Genomic DNA, 14,019 nt, shown 5'->3' on the forward strand with positions numbered 1-14,019 from the left:
GTTGTTTTCTTATAATAAATATAAATTACATTTATTTTTGGAAGTGAATAAAAACAAATATTAAGATAAACTGGAACTTTCTCAAAGTAGAGTTGTAAACGAGTATCCTAGTGCTCGGATTTGCTTCTGAGTTGTGAGTAGAGAAACCCCGCCCCCTTTCCTTTCTCTTAAACACTCTCCCGATAGCTTACAGCTCCTCACATCCGTAATCTTATCAATACCAATGCATACAAAAATGACGAGCAATATTATAGCTATCCAGACGCACATTTTGGAGCCATCAGATCCCAGCTCGGAGGAGAAAAACAAAGACCTACATGGATCGAGTCATCTACATGGCCCGTCCGGCGTATTTTCTACATCACAAATATGATATTTTTCAAATGGTATTATTTCATCTGCACCTGATTCACAATTTGAATAAAGAAAGAGTCAACTTTAAGCTTAATTTTCTCAATATATGTCATCCATCAGCAGAAAAATACAAAAAAATCAAACTTGTATCGAGCGGTCCTCACAAGTTTCAGAGAACGCATCAGCAGACACCATCTTTTTCACCTCATCTCGTCCCTAAAGTGACGGCACAGAACGATGTCGGCCTGACTTGGTTTTGGTGAATTCACAGAACTAATTTAACGGGTTTAACCTAGGAGTGAGCTTGACGTTCACTCCAAAGAAAGCTGCAAATAGATATTGTAATTAATCTGTCCCTCTGGAGAACGTCGCCTCTAAATTGATTAAAAATGGCCTGGTGACCTTTTCCAGATTGATGGGCGACACCAAGTGCTTCCCTGAGATCATTGCTGGCATTTTTCCATTTAGACTTTGTGTTAGCATAATCTGATCTGAGACTGCCAGGTAGTGTGATAATATTTACAGAAATTGGGTCATTTTTTAATGTTATCATGATTTTTAATGGGTTATTGAATATGAAAATACATCCAGTTCCATTTCTGTTGGACGTTCCTTTTGTTTATACGCTTATTGCCTTCTTTGACTTTTGACACGATGGATCTCGCCGATCCCAGCTGCTTTACTCGCTGATAAAACTGGTTCTCAGGGAAGTGGATGTGAGTGTTGGCCGTCCGCCACGGCTTCCTTTTCTTCCTGTGTGTTTTCTCCCAAAGGAGGAATTTGACTTTTGGCGAGCTTAAAAAAGCAGACAAAACGCCGTTTAGCAGACGGCGTGCATATGGCTAAACTTCTCAGAGACACAACATCAGAGTCTGCAAAAGTCAGTTTGAAGATGTTTGTGTCAGAGACGGTGGTGCACAACTCAAACACCAGAAGAAAAGAGAAGAAGAGGGTAAACTGAGGCCTTTTATTTCATCAATTCAGCAGGAGATAACAGGAAAACTAAAATGAGAATCAAAGCTGTGTGCGGCGCTACCCGCCCCCGCCCTCGGGGCCCCCTCTTCAAATCACCCAATCTAAACCCCCCTCACTTTTCCCCTTCCCCCGCCTCTCTAGTCAGAACTGCACATGACAAATTGATACCAAAAATCTACTTTTTTCAAAATGGCGGCTTTTTTGTTAGTTTATCTCCATAGCAACCATTTTATTTTTTGGTCGCTTGGGGGTAACGGACAGATCTATGTAATTTTTAGAAGAATCTGCAAAAGTATGCTTTTGAATTTCCTTGGCAACTGGGTTTTTTTTTTTTTTTTTTAACCATGTCCACATTCCTAATATGTTCATATATTTTGCTATATCGTTTAGAACCAGAGATTCATGTATTTTATTTTTGACAATATTTTGGTTAGAAATATGGAAATCAACACAGAAACTCCAGTTTTGCAAGCTCGCCACACAAATGTGGTCTAAAATCTACAAACTTTAAAGAAACTTTAGTAACAGAGTGACTCTTTTCCTACAGTCTCACTCTAAGGTTTTAGGAAAAGTTGGCAGCTCTGTAAATTATGAGAAAAATTTTACAAGAACAACAACAAAAAAAGATTCATTGGATTGAGTCTTTAAAGTACGATGGAGTATTAGGGCCAGTTTACAAACATTTTTTTTTTTTAATTCCTAATTTAAATCTCAAATTTACGTGAAAAAGATCGTAACTGTTCAATTACTTAAAAAAGGTTGTGTATTTATGACTTTAAAATTCATAGTTAAAGTTATAACTTTAAGAAACTCGTAAACTCGTAACTTGTAAATTTACGAATTTTAAAGTCGTAATTCTATGAGATTTAAAGTTGTAAATTAATGAGAAAAAACGTGCAAAATTAGATTTTTTTGTAGTTCTAATTCTCCGTCATATTTAAGTTATGTGGTTCAATATTAAATACTTGGGACTATGTCTTAGCTTGTCAGTATCCTTGTTTTATTTTATTAATGGGATCATAACTCCACATATGTCAAAGGACTAGTGTTTTCTGGTGTTTGTTGAATCTTTTGCCGTCAATCTTTCTGGACGTGTTTCAGCTTAAACTTTCATTTAAATCTATTAATGTCCATAATCTATATCTTCTGTTTGATGATAAATCACTATTTATACAGAATTCTTTATTGATTTTTCTAATATTTGCTTTCACCTTTAAAAAAACGTATTTTTTAAATATATTTCTAAATATGTTTTTTACACATCAATCGACCCTTGAATATCATCTTTACTATTGAAACAGAATGGTTTTAACCAACCCAAATTAATTATTCACCCAAAAAACAAATAATTTAAAGATATCCAGCTTTGAAAGTATGTGTTTGAAAGGTAAATTGTTTTAAAAATAAATTATTTTCTCAAATAAATTACATTAAGGTGGACATTAGGGCTGGGTAATACTTAGCTTTTGGATACCAATCCAATTACGATTCGATACCGGCCAAAACCACCAATGTTGATACCAATGTGGTTATTTTTTTGTAAATGCGGTTGATGTTACATCCTAAAAATCAATTTTTTTGTATTTTTTCCTTTTTTATGTACTCAATAAACAAAAAAACTAAATTAAGATAATATTTTCAATTCAATGGAAAATAGTTTACTAAAAATAAAACTTCTTCAAATTAAATAAAAAGGAAATGTACAATAGTCAACAAACCAAGAGAAACAAGTAGCAATGATACAAATATAAATCAAAATGTTTCACGATAAAAATCGGTGGCGATAATATCGGTATTTCGGATCGATCCGCCCAGCACTAGTGGACATCCTAATGATCATCACTGCTTTCTAAAACATCTCATATTTCCAGAGTCAGTCCAACAGGTGCTAATTTGTCTAAAATATTTAAAAAATATCCTCTAACCCTGCAGAGGGGTTAAACACTCACAACAGCTGCAGTCACTGTCCTTCCTCTGCAGGTCCTGGGAACTCCAGGGTCAGAATGGAGGCTGTTTGCTGAGCTCTGCCCACAGGAGAGAGCAGCCTGACAGCTCAGAGCACCGCGACCTCCTGACCTCTCCAGCAATACGCTTTATTTTTTACTTTTTCAGTTGTTTTTTAGGCTTTTCTTGTTTACCAAAACATGAAAAACAGAATATTTAAAGCTTTTTCTATTTGTTTTAGCCATTAAGTTAAGAAAAATAATTACCACAATGGCATTTTTTTAATTTTATTTTTTTTAATGCATCATTTTTTTTTTATTAAATTGATTTATAAAATGTAAAACAATAAAAATGATCAAGTTATAAGTTTGAAAGTAGTCATTTAACCAATCCTATAATACAGCTGCACCAGAATGATGGGAACAAACTCATCCTCTGATCTTTGGGATGTACGGCATGTCTCCATGGCGACCCTTTCACCCTGAAAAACACAGTAAACATCCTGAGAGGACATGAGAGGAGCAGCTTGTTTTACTCGAAGGAACATCTGTTTAGATCAAGAGTTTTATTTTTGTTAACGCTGTTTTCTTTTTTTTTTCAAAATATGAACGGTCCTGATGATGGAGGGCAATGTGGTGCATCTCTTCTTTTCTGCTGGAAGATCTTTCATTGGTTGATTGATTTCTGAGGGTATAAAAGTACACTTTAAATGTGAACTGAACAAGAATCTCCTTCACGTTCGTCGCTTTAGGAAACAGTTCCTGAGCTTTTTGTCTTCACTGCCTAATTTTCCACAAAACATATTTGGATGAACTATTTATGTTTTGATGATATGATGAAAGACATCAATCTGGAATGTTGACATAAAAACAATAGACCCTTTTATGGTGACGTCAGTAGAGTTGGGCACCGAAGTTCTGTTCCAAGTAAGAACCGTTATGATTTACTGGGTTCTACTGAACCAAAAAAAGATGCTGTAAACGGTTCTGCATTTCGGTGGTTAGTTTCTTTTTGTCTTAGGACATGTCAATCCCTTCTACTCTGTTCAGTATGTTGAAGTTCAAGCCAATCCTTCTGCCTTTCCTGTGATAGTGGGCGGGCTCATATAAAACAGCCAATCAGGAACTCAGCTTTGGGAACATGATGTTTTCCGTGACATGATTAGAGGGTAAAATACTAATTCAATACGAGCATTTTGCAGCGCGGCGGTTCTCTGGGTGAAGCCAGCCTCCCAGACTTCAGCGGAGCTCACTCAATACGCCGGCAGACAGACAGCCACTGCATGAAGTGGGGGCAGCCTGCTCGGGTCTCCCGAACTGTGATATTTTACAAATTTTTGTTGAGACAATAATAAAAAAAGATACATTATCCCCCCCTCCTCTCGGGTTAATGCGGGAAAGCCTTCAAACTCAGTCACAGAGACACAGAAACACAGGGGAAGCGGCTGTCATCCAGACACACCCAGAGTGAGATCTAAGCTCCGATACCAAGAAAATATTTAAAGGGTTTCACTTTTTGTTGATTTTCGAAGAACTCCTCACAATGATCTATGTGTCCTCCATTCATTGGAGGTGTGCTTGCACACCAGCTGCATCGGCGCACATTCGGTGTGGGGCTATGCAAACGCGTGTAGTATAGAATTTTGGACTTCTACGCGCGTTTGCAAGGACTTTTCATTAGGAGTGATCGCTGGAATGTGCACTGATGCAGCCGGTTTCACCGGTCCGATTCGATTCACGAATCAAACCAAAATTCCTAATTTTTAAAAGCATAAAAATTCATTCTAGTTTTTGATCATTTAACAACAAAGCCTGAATATTCTCTCCACAGTTTCCAATCCCCAAAGTTCTTCAACGTTCTAAGTGTTTTATATTGGTGCAGAGCCTTTTTTTTCGCACCAGAATCAGCTGATTCACGTTTATTACATCCCCCTTTCAGCAGCGCGAGGAAGCGTTTTTCCCTTTCAGAATAAACTAGAGTTTGTTAATTGCGTCAACTGTTGAAGAGTTATCATTACCAAAATAAAGTTTTAGCTCCAGTGTTAAAGCAAAGTAACGTTTTCAGAAGTTATGTTAGTGAACGGAACTTCAGTCTCAGTTTCTGAACGGAAAAAATATCTCGCTGGTCTTATTTTGAAAAGCTTCACTGACACGAAGATGTGTTTACTTCCGGTGGCAGTACCGGCTTTGTTTTAGTTTGTAAACTTTTAAAACCCTGCATTAATCTGCAAAAACACATCGTCTTCAGATGATATTTTGATAACAACACTTTAAAGATCGCGAATCAAGGATCTTGGACGTCACGAATATTCATACTCAAATTATTTATCATTTTTAAAGACTTACTGGCTTCTACTGCGTTGAAAGAATTCAAGCTGAATGTTGAAGTGTTGAAGGGTGCAGACTCCTGCTGTAGGATTAATGAAAGGTTTGAGTAAACAATGAAAGTTTCTCATGTTGGCATCTCTGATCAATGAGATGCTCTGAAAGAACAAAACCAGATTGTTCTGTCCTCGCTAAGCTCTTCAGAAGTCACTACTGACCTTAGATCAACCGGTCCACCTCGTCTTTTCATGGCTGAATCTTTTCAGGTCTTTAATTACTAACTGCATAAAAGACCAGAATCCTCAAATCTTTGAGAAGCTAAAAATTCTGCATTTTCATTTCTTTTTTTGTTAAATCTCAGAAGCTGAAGTGCTTCCAGAGATGTTGGCTTTTCTGGGATGTTTGAAAATATTATCAGTCTCTTAGACCAAGGCTATGTTTTTCAGTCATAAAAATGGGTAACATTTGTGCAGAAATATTGGGTTTTACAGTAGATTTTAGTTTAAACGCACATATGAGAAACAGGGATAAGAATTTATGAGTTTATTCTATTTTTTCCAAATCTTTTGTTATACTTTGATTAACTAAAATGCGTTGTTTTACTGTACATTGCAGATCTTTATTGCATGAATGCTTCAAAGCATTCACACTATAGTGATTCTGTTTCTCTTTCTTATTTTTTATTTTTCTTTAATACACTTTTTGACATGTAAAACTCAATCACACTTTCAGCAATACATTTTTTACATTTTATAAGATATTACACAATTTATGCGATTATTCAGCCCCATTGAAATGAATGGGAATTTCTGCAAATGTTTAGGAAATTCATGCTTGTATTTTTTTTTTCACAAAATGTATCAAATTTTTTGCACACTTTGAAACCTGTAAAATATTGGTTTTAAATTGTTCAGCAGGTTGAGGATATTAATGCTACAGAGGTTTTTAAGGCTAATTTTGAGTTCAGCTAATATTTTAGAAACATGCTAACATTTTTGGATAATTCAGCATCTAATAAGTTTTTTGGGCCATTCTAGAGTTAAGCTAAAATTTTACCATGCTAACATTTTTTGCTAATTTGGTATCTAATGGGGCTGCACGGTGGCGCAAGTGGTTAGCGCTCTTGCCTCACAGCGAGAAGGCAGGTTTGAATGTTCTCCCCGTGCATGCGTGGGTTTTCACCGGGGACTCCGGCTTCCTCCCACCGTCCAAAAACATGCTTCATAGGTTAATTGGTGACTCTAAATTGTCCCTAGGTGTGAATGTGAGAGTGAATGTGTGTGTGATTGAGGCCCTGCGACAGACTGGCGACCTGTCCAGGGTGTACCCCGCCTTCGCCCATCAGTAGCCGGGATAGGCTCCGGCACCCCCGCGACCCCGAAAGGGAAGAAGCGGACAAGAAGATGGATGGATGGATGGTATCTAATGAGGATTTTTAGGCTAATTCTGAATTAAGCTGTTATTTTAGCAATGTGCTAGTATTAATTCTTGGCTAATTAGGCATTCATTAATGATTTTTTGGGGCTAATTCTGAGCTAAGCTAATATTTTAGCAACATGCTAGCCTTTTTTTTGTGGTTAACATTACATCTACTCAGGATTTTTGAGCTAATTAGTAGTTAAGATAGTATTTTAGCAATGTGTTCGCTAATTTTGGCTAAATTTGAGCTAAACTAAATTTTAGCCATGTTTTAGCTTTTTTGGCTAATTTGGCTTATTCTGGGGGTTTTTTGGGGCAAATTCTGAGTTTAGCTAGTATTTTAAAAACAAGCTAGCTTTTTTGACTATTTTGGCATCAACTGAGGTTATTTGGGCTAATTCTGAGTTATGCTAGTTTTTTTTTGGGGGGGGGGCATATACTGAGGTTTCTCAGGCTAATACTAAGTTAAGATAGTATCTTAGCAATGTGCTTGCTATTTTGACATGTACTGAAGGTTTTTAAGCTAATTAGGAGCTAAACTAGTATTTTAGCAATGTGCTATCTTGTGTTTGGCTAATTTAGCAATTTAGCTACTAAGGATTTTTGGCTTCTTTGGAATTAAGCTAACATTTTAGCAAAATGCTAACTTTTTTTGGCATGTACTGAAGTTTGGGGCTAATTCTGAGTTCATAGTTTTTTAGCATTTTTATTTTTTTGTAATTTTTTTAAAGAAATTCTTTAAATTCTTTGTGTACTTTCTCCAACTTTAGGTCATTTAGCAACTTTAGCAATATGCAAATAGCTATAGCATATCCATAGCAAATCTTTTCAGCAATTACAGTAGATTTCTTCAGCAAAATCCTTCAGCATGTTGAGCGACCACATCCAGCAAAAAGCATTAACACTAGCATTATCGCAGGTAATGCAACTTTTCTAGTTTCTTTATTTTATTTATTTATTTATTTTTTTCCCCATTTATTTTTTTTATTTTTTTTCTTCATATTTGGGGTGGGCAACATTTTTTAAGTTCAAAGTCAAGGACAGGAACCAACAGGGAGGCCGGAATGAGATGTGGAGCTTCTGGAGGGTTTGAAGCTCCCAGAGAGAGGAGAGGAAGGACGAAGAGGAGGAGGAGGAGGAGGAAGAAAGCAGCCATGAAGGGATTTGAAAGCGCAGAGATATGCAGGAATTTAGAAAGCGGCGTGCTGAGTCTGATCGTGCAGTTTTAAGAGGATGATCTTTAAATGTGGTCCCTCTGAAGGTTAAAGCTTTTTTGTTGTCAGAGAAACAGTTTGAACTGCTAACCTTGTCCTCGGATGAACCCCAACGAGAACCAGTTTTTTCCAGAAATAGAGGATTTTTTTGGTGTGTATATGAGTAAAAAGTTAGACACAAACGTTAAATCATAAAGTTATTGACATTATTTACAGGAAAAGTTTGAGTTTCTGCAAAAAAAAGTCTTGAATTATGTTTTTTCCCCTTTTTTATTTGTTGATTCACAACTAAAACCTTTATTTATGTGTACTAAATAGGACAAATGTAATATTTAATAATGAAATGGATCAATTCTGAACCCTTTCCAGATTAATAACTCAGTTCCCAATCTATTATCTCCAATATATTTTATTTATCATCTAGATTTAGCCGCATGGGACAGTTTTAATGGCTTCACTTTTCCACACAGTCGATTTTACTGGCTTGTTCCGAGGTGGTAAATGTTAGTCATGATTGCTGGAGTTTGTAGGCCAACAGAAAATGACAAAAAAGGTCAATAAAGATGATTTTTCACACGGATAATTACCGAGCTTGAGATAGAATTGGGCTTCGGATCAAAACGTGCTGGTCCGGTGATGCTCGTAAAAACATTAAGCACAGTTTGCTTTGATTTTACGAGCTTGAAGCTTCATCCTGTCTTTAAACGGACATAAAAATTCACAAGCATCGTCATTATTTGCACTCGTTATGCTCCTGTTCTCGATTCCTGTTAATACACTTGGAAGTGAGGTTGATAATGAGGGACAAAGTGAACACACCGGAGTAAAAATATGATACAGTAATACCAGATATGAACTGTAATTTATAAATGTTTTTTTTATCTTTCTTTCAGGTCAACAATTCAATTTACAGACATGGGGCACAAGCTATGAAGAATGGTGGAGTATTTGGGCAACTATGTGAGAATTAAGTCGTAAAACTATGAAAAAAGAAAAGAAAAAAAGACAAGATTTTACACAAATAAAATGACAAAAGTGAGATTTATAACAGGAGTGTCAAACTCAATCGCACAAGGGGCCAAATCCAAAACATATCAAAGGTCGAACAGGATAAATATTTATTGAACACTCTAAAACTAAATTTAAAAACTTTAAAACCGTACATTTTTGACATAATTATGAACTAGATATATCATTACCAGCAATACTGCTAGTGTGAATGTTGTAAGCTGAATTTGGCTGCTCAAGATGCTAAAATTGATGGTTAAAAACGCTGAAATTAATAACTAAATGTCAAATTAGTTTAAAAACGTAAAAAAAACTAAATTAGATTAGCCAAAAGAGTTAGCATGTAGCTGAAATCAATGAGCTAAACTCCAAAATAGCCTAAAAAAAACGTATTAAATATCAAAATGGTCCAAAAAGCAATCAGAATGCCATTTCTGAAACTTAAAAAATGTAATTTTTAACATATTTATAAATAATAAAAAGACAGGAATATTATTCCAGAATAAATCATCTTAAACCTTAAATAACTTTCAATATTTTACTCTCCATAAAAATATATAATTTGTCAAAATTAAACAAGTTAGAATTTAGCGCAAGATAACATTGAGTCATCAATAACAATACATTTAAATGATCTGGAGGGCCGGATAGAATTACCTGGAGGGCCGGATCCGGCCCCCGGGCCGTGACTTTGACATCTGTGATTTAAAAAGTCCTCAGTGATTTTTTGGATTTTTTTCCCCTCATTTTGTCTCTCATAGTTGAGGTATACTCTAACATGTTTTAAAGTGGAAGAACTCGCAAAATTAGTTTGCTGACTAAACACTTTTTCCCCCCAATGTATCTTTTACTGAAAAACATTTGTTCTCCATTAAAAATTGAAATTTAGTCTTTCTTTTCCTTAGACATTCTAGCAACATTTTTTTCAATGTGACTTCCTGACCAGATCACCTTTGACAAAGAGATTCTGATCTCATTAGATCTTTTTCTGCTTAAATGAAGGTGAAATAAATAAATAAATAAAAACAGGTTTTCCTTCTTAATTACCTCAAAGAGCCTCCGTATCATCACCTTCACTTTCTAATCGATACAAGTCGCTTTTCCTTCACTCCATCCTCTGACTCTTTTTGTTTGGCTCTTAATTCTTTTTGTGTCGTTTTATTGGATTGCGCAGCAGCAGGATTTGTCTGTTCTGAGAGAAACCAAAAGTTCAGTGAGTTCTCATCACACCGACTCTCTCAGCTTTACCAAATAATCTGCAGAAGTAAAAAACATTTAACGGGAACACTTTAATTTTATACGTTTGTTTTCACAAAGACAGAGACTTCTATTTTCAGAGCAAAATAGTCCACTTTAGATCCCCAACGTCTACAAACTGATCCATTCCAAATGCTCAGTTGATGGTTCCTTCCAGGAACTAATCAGCACCATTCAGGTTCAGAGGCACACTTCTACATTCCTATCTTGGCTCTCATCAAGGATTTATGATTAGCTACTGCTGCGCTCCAAAAGTGCAGACTAAGGCTCAGGTGTGCTGAGACGAACCCAAAGCTGAGGCTGAGCAGATCCTGCAGGATCACTGACGTCAGAATTCATTCAAATTTATCCTTCTGTTAATTAGATTTGTACAAAAAGGTTTTGTACAAAAAAAGAAATGTATTAATGAGAAGTGCAGCCATTTCACAAAAGTTTTAATTGTTTATCATTTTTTTTAATTATAAAACAGTCAAAAAACATTTTTTGTCCTTTTAGTTTCTTCATCTTTTTTTATCTATAGCAACCAAACTTTGTTTCCTATATTTATTTGGCCTTAATGTCTCTTCTTTAATACTATTTTGTTGTTATTATGTTAATAGTTTCAGATTGTCTATGAAATCCACACATATGGAGTGATACTTGTGTACAAAAGTCATAGTTTTTAGATTAAAAATGTCTAAATTGCAAACAAAACGTAAAGTTTTAAGAATAAAATTGCATAATTTGCGAATTAAAATATTAAATATTTTCTTTTAAAATATATGTATATATTTATATATGTTTTTCGCACTTGCAACACATTTTTTTTACATGCGTTGGGTCTCATCTCGCTTTCTCTCTATCTTTGATTCTGAGTTCAGATGTTTCACTTTAGTGTGACATTCGCACCATCAAACAGCATGCTGATTGGTCTAGAATACCAATCAGCATGAACCTTCTCATCTGTGATTGGTTGTTTTGTGTGGCACAAACGTTACACTAAACTGAAACTCATGAATGTAAAATCAAAGATGGGGAGAAGGCGAGATGAGACACAAACCATCTGAAAACTGTTGTGTTGCAAATGCAAAACTTTTTTTTTTAATATTTTTATTTGGAAATTATGAAGTTTTATTTTTTTAAACTTCAAATTTTGTTTGCAATTTATCTCAAAGGTGTGACTTTTGTCCACAACATGGTGGCACGAAAATCCCTGGATACACGTATCCGTTACTGTCATTGTTTTAATAACCACCATCAGGACAAGGTTGAAGACTTCATGTATCTAAAGTAGGCAGAATGTACCATCAAAATACTCTCTTTGAAGTTCTTTTCAATTTGTTTTTCTTTTATTGTTGGCTTCCATTTCCAAATGAAGTCTTCAATTTCAGATAACTAACCGAATAAAGTCCAACCCAAAATCAAGACTTATGAACAACCTGTGTTCCGGTCTCCAGAAGCTTCAGATCCTCGCTTCCTGAATAGGTCATGGTGGTTTTGTGCCAGACAGCTTCATACATCTGGAAAACAAAAGAACAGCAGATCAAATGACCCCATACATCACTGAAAGGTCAGCAGCGGGATGAGCGGAGACGATCTGTCATGAGGGGGAGCCGAAACACTACAGTGGTGGAGCACGGGTCATGAAAGAAACAGCCACGGACGGAGACGGCTGCATTAGTATGGAGGAGGGAAGAGCGGGAACCTTTAAGAAAGAGGCCCACTGTGGACATGAAGCCCATACAAGCAGAGCTTGAAGGTTGATGAAGGTCGTAACGGTTAAAAGACTACAAAAGATTTCTACAAACTATATGGAGTCAGAATAGTCTCAGTCTATGAGGTATGGGGTCAGATTGCTGTCAAAATGAAATGTAGACATATAGACAAAGTTGTGAAAAAATATGAATGAAACATTTAGTTTTGACATGTCTTTTGGCTGTTTAATTTCCTAAGTTAACTTACAGTCAAAAACATGTCCCAGTCACAAAACATTGATTCAAAAGAGTACACATCTGGACTGACGTTCATTTATTAAACAAAAATAGAATTGAGTAGAACTTTATCGATCCCACAATGAGGAAATTAACTTGTTACCAAACATCTAGTGAAAACACAATACCAGTCATGTCTGGTCACATCTCTGGCGGCATTTCGTTGTTGCCAAGTGACAGCAGCTAATCATGTAAACAAATGCACCTGCTTACCATTTCTGACTCAGAAGTGGTGGAAAATAATCCAAAAAAGAGCTGCAGGCAAGCAACCAACTTGTTGAAAAGTCAAAATCTGTCAATGAAAAGGTTCACAAAATGAGAATAATGAAACAAAAACACAAAATCAGCCAAGCTGGAGCTGAAGTAACTAGCAGCCTACTGTAGTACTAATTAAAAAAGGTAAATATGATCAAAAAATAGTCTCACCATGATTTGTTTGTGCACAATTCATGATTGGTGCATAACTTTGGATTTGTGAGTAATTTTTGGTCTTTGTGTGCGTAATTTATGATTTGTATCTCATATAATACATTTTGTACAAAAGTACAAAAATTTGAAATTAAAAAAATACAAAATACAATTTTCACATACACAACTTAAAATCAAGACTTGTGCACGCACAAATCAAGTATTACGCACACATAAATCCAAAGTTACGCGCAAATCTAAAGTTATGAGCACAAATCAAGAATTACTAAATGTACAAATAGAGCTTTGTCTATTTTCTCTCCATAAAATACTTCAAAAAATCTTACCCTCTCTTTTTAATTAGTTCATATTGTGACTTTTTACAATTGTGCTTTTTTAAGTAATGTATTTTTAACAATTTTAATCTTTTCTGGATACTTTTACGATTGTATTATTTATTTTTTGGTCATCTAGTGCACAGTCTTTCAGGGTATCGTGCAATGTTGATTTTCTGCATTATTTATTATTTTTTCTATTTGCACATTTAGCTATATTAAGCATATTTTACTTTATGTTCAGTCTATTTTACTTACTTTGTTATTCTCCTTTACTTTATTTTGGTTATTTTACTCCATCTGTGTGCTGTACGGACGCTGGTACCTGAATTTCCCTGAGGACTTCCAAAGGGATTGATAAAGTATTTTCTATTCTTCTATTCTATTCACTCTTGGCAATGTACTTGTACTGTTTAATAGTTATGTGTTCCTGTTCACTGATTGGATGACGATTCCTGAAGACAAAACTAGAACAGACCTGACTAGACCAAGACAATGACCAAAACCAGGACCATGAGCATGAGCATGAGCATGACCAAGACCAAGACCAAGATCATGACCAAGACCATGAGAATGATCATGACCAAGACCAAAACCAGGACCATGACCATGACCAAGACCAAGACCAAAACCAGAACCATGACCATGACCAAGACCAAGATCAAAACCAGAACCATGACCATGACCAAGACCAAGACCAAAACCAGAACCATGACCATGACCAAAACCAGAACCATGACCATGACCAAGACCAGGACCAAGACCAAGACCATGACCTTGACCAAGAACAAAACCATGACCAAGATCATGA

At 35.7% G+C, this 14,019-nt stretch overlaps 1 long non-coding RNA gene across 8 annotated transcripts in view; it reads right to left on the reverse strand.

Moving 5' to 3' along the window:
- The window catches only part of LOC112162525, a 113,356-nt gene that overhangs the window by 68,003 nt on the left and 31,334 nt on the right, over positions 1-14,019 (reverse strand). For 2 of the 8 annotated variants that reach the window (XR_002922080.2, XR_002922079.2), the window contains exons 4-6: positions 12,679-12,757; positions 11,914-11,994; positions 10,286-10,430 (exon numbers count right to left, since the gene is read on the reverse strand). This is a non-coding gene — a long non-coding RNA (uncharacterized LOC112162525). Of the gene's footprint in view, positions 1-3,043; positions 3,755-10,285; positions 10,431-11,913; positions 11,995-12,678; positions 12,758-14,019 lie in introns of those variants that run through there. The other 6 variants (XR_002922082.2, XR_002922077.2, XR_002922081.2 and 3 more) reach the window with 6 other exon arrangements.

Source organism: Oryzias melastigma, linkage group LG11 (assembly GCF_002922805.2).
Source record: "Oryzias melastigma strain HK-1 linkage group LG11, ASM292280v2, whole genome shotgun sequence".
NCBI lineage: Eukaryota > Metazoa > Chordata > Actinopteri > Beloniformes > Adrianichthyidae > Oryzias > Oryzias melastigma.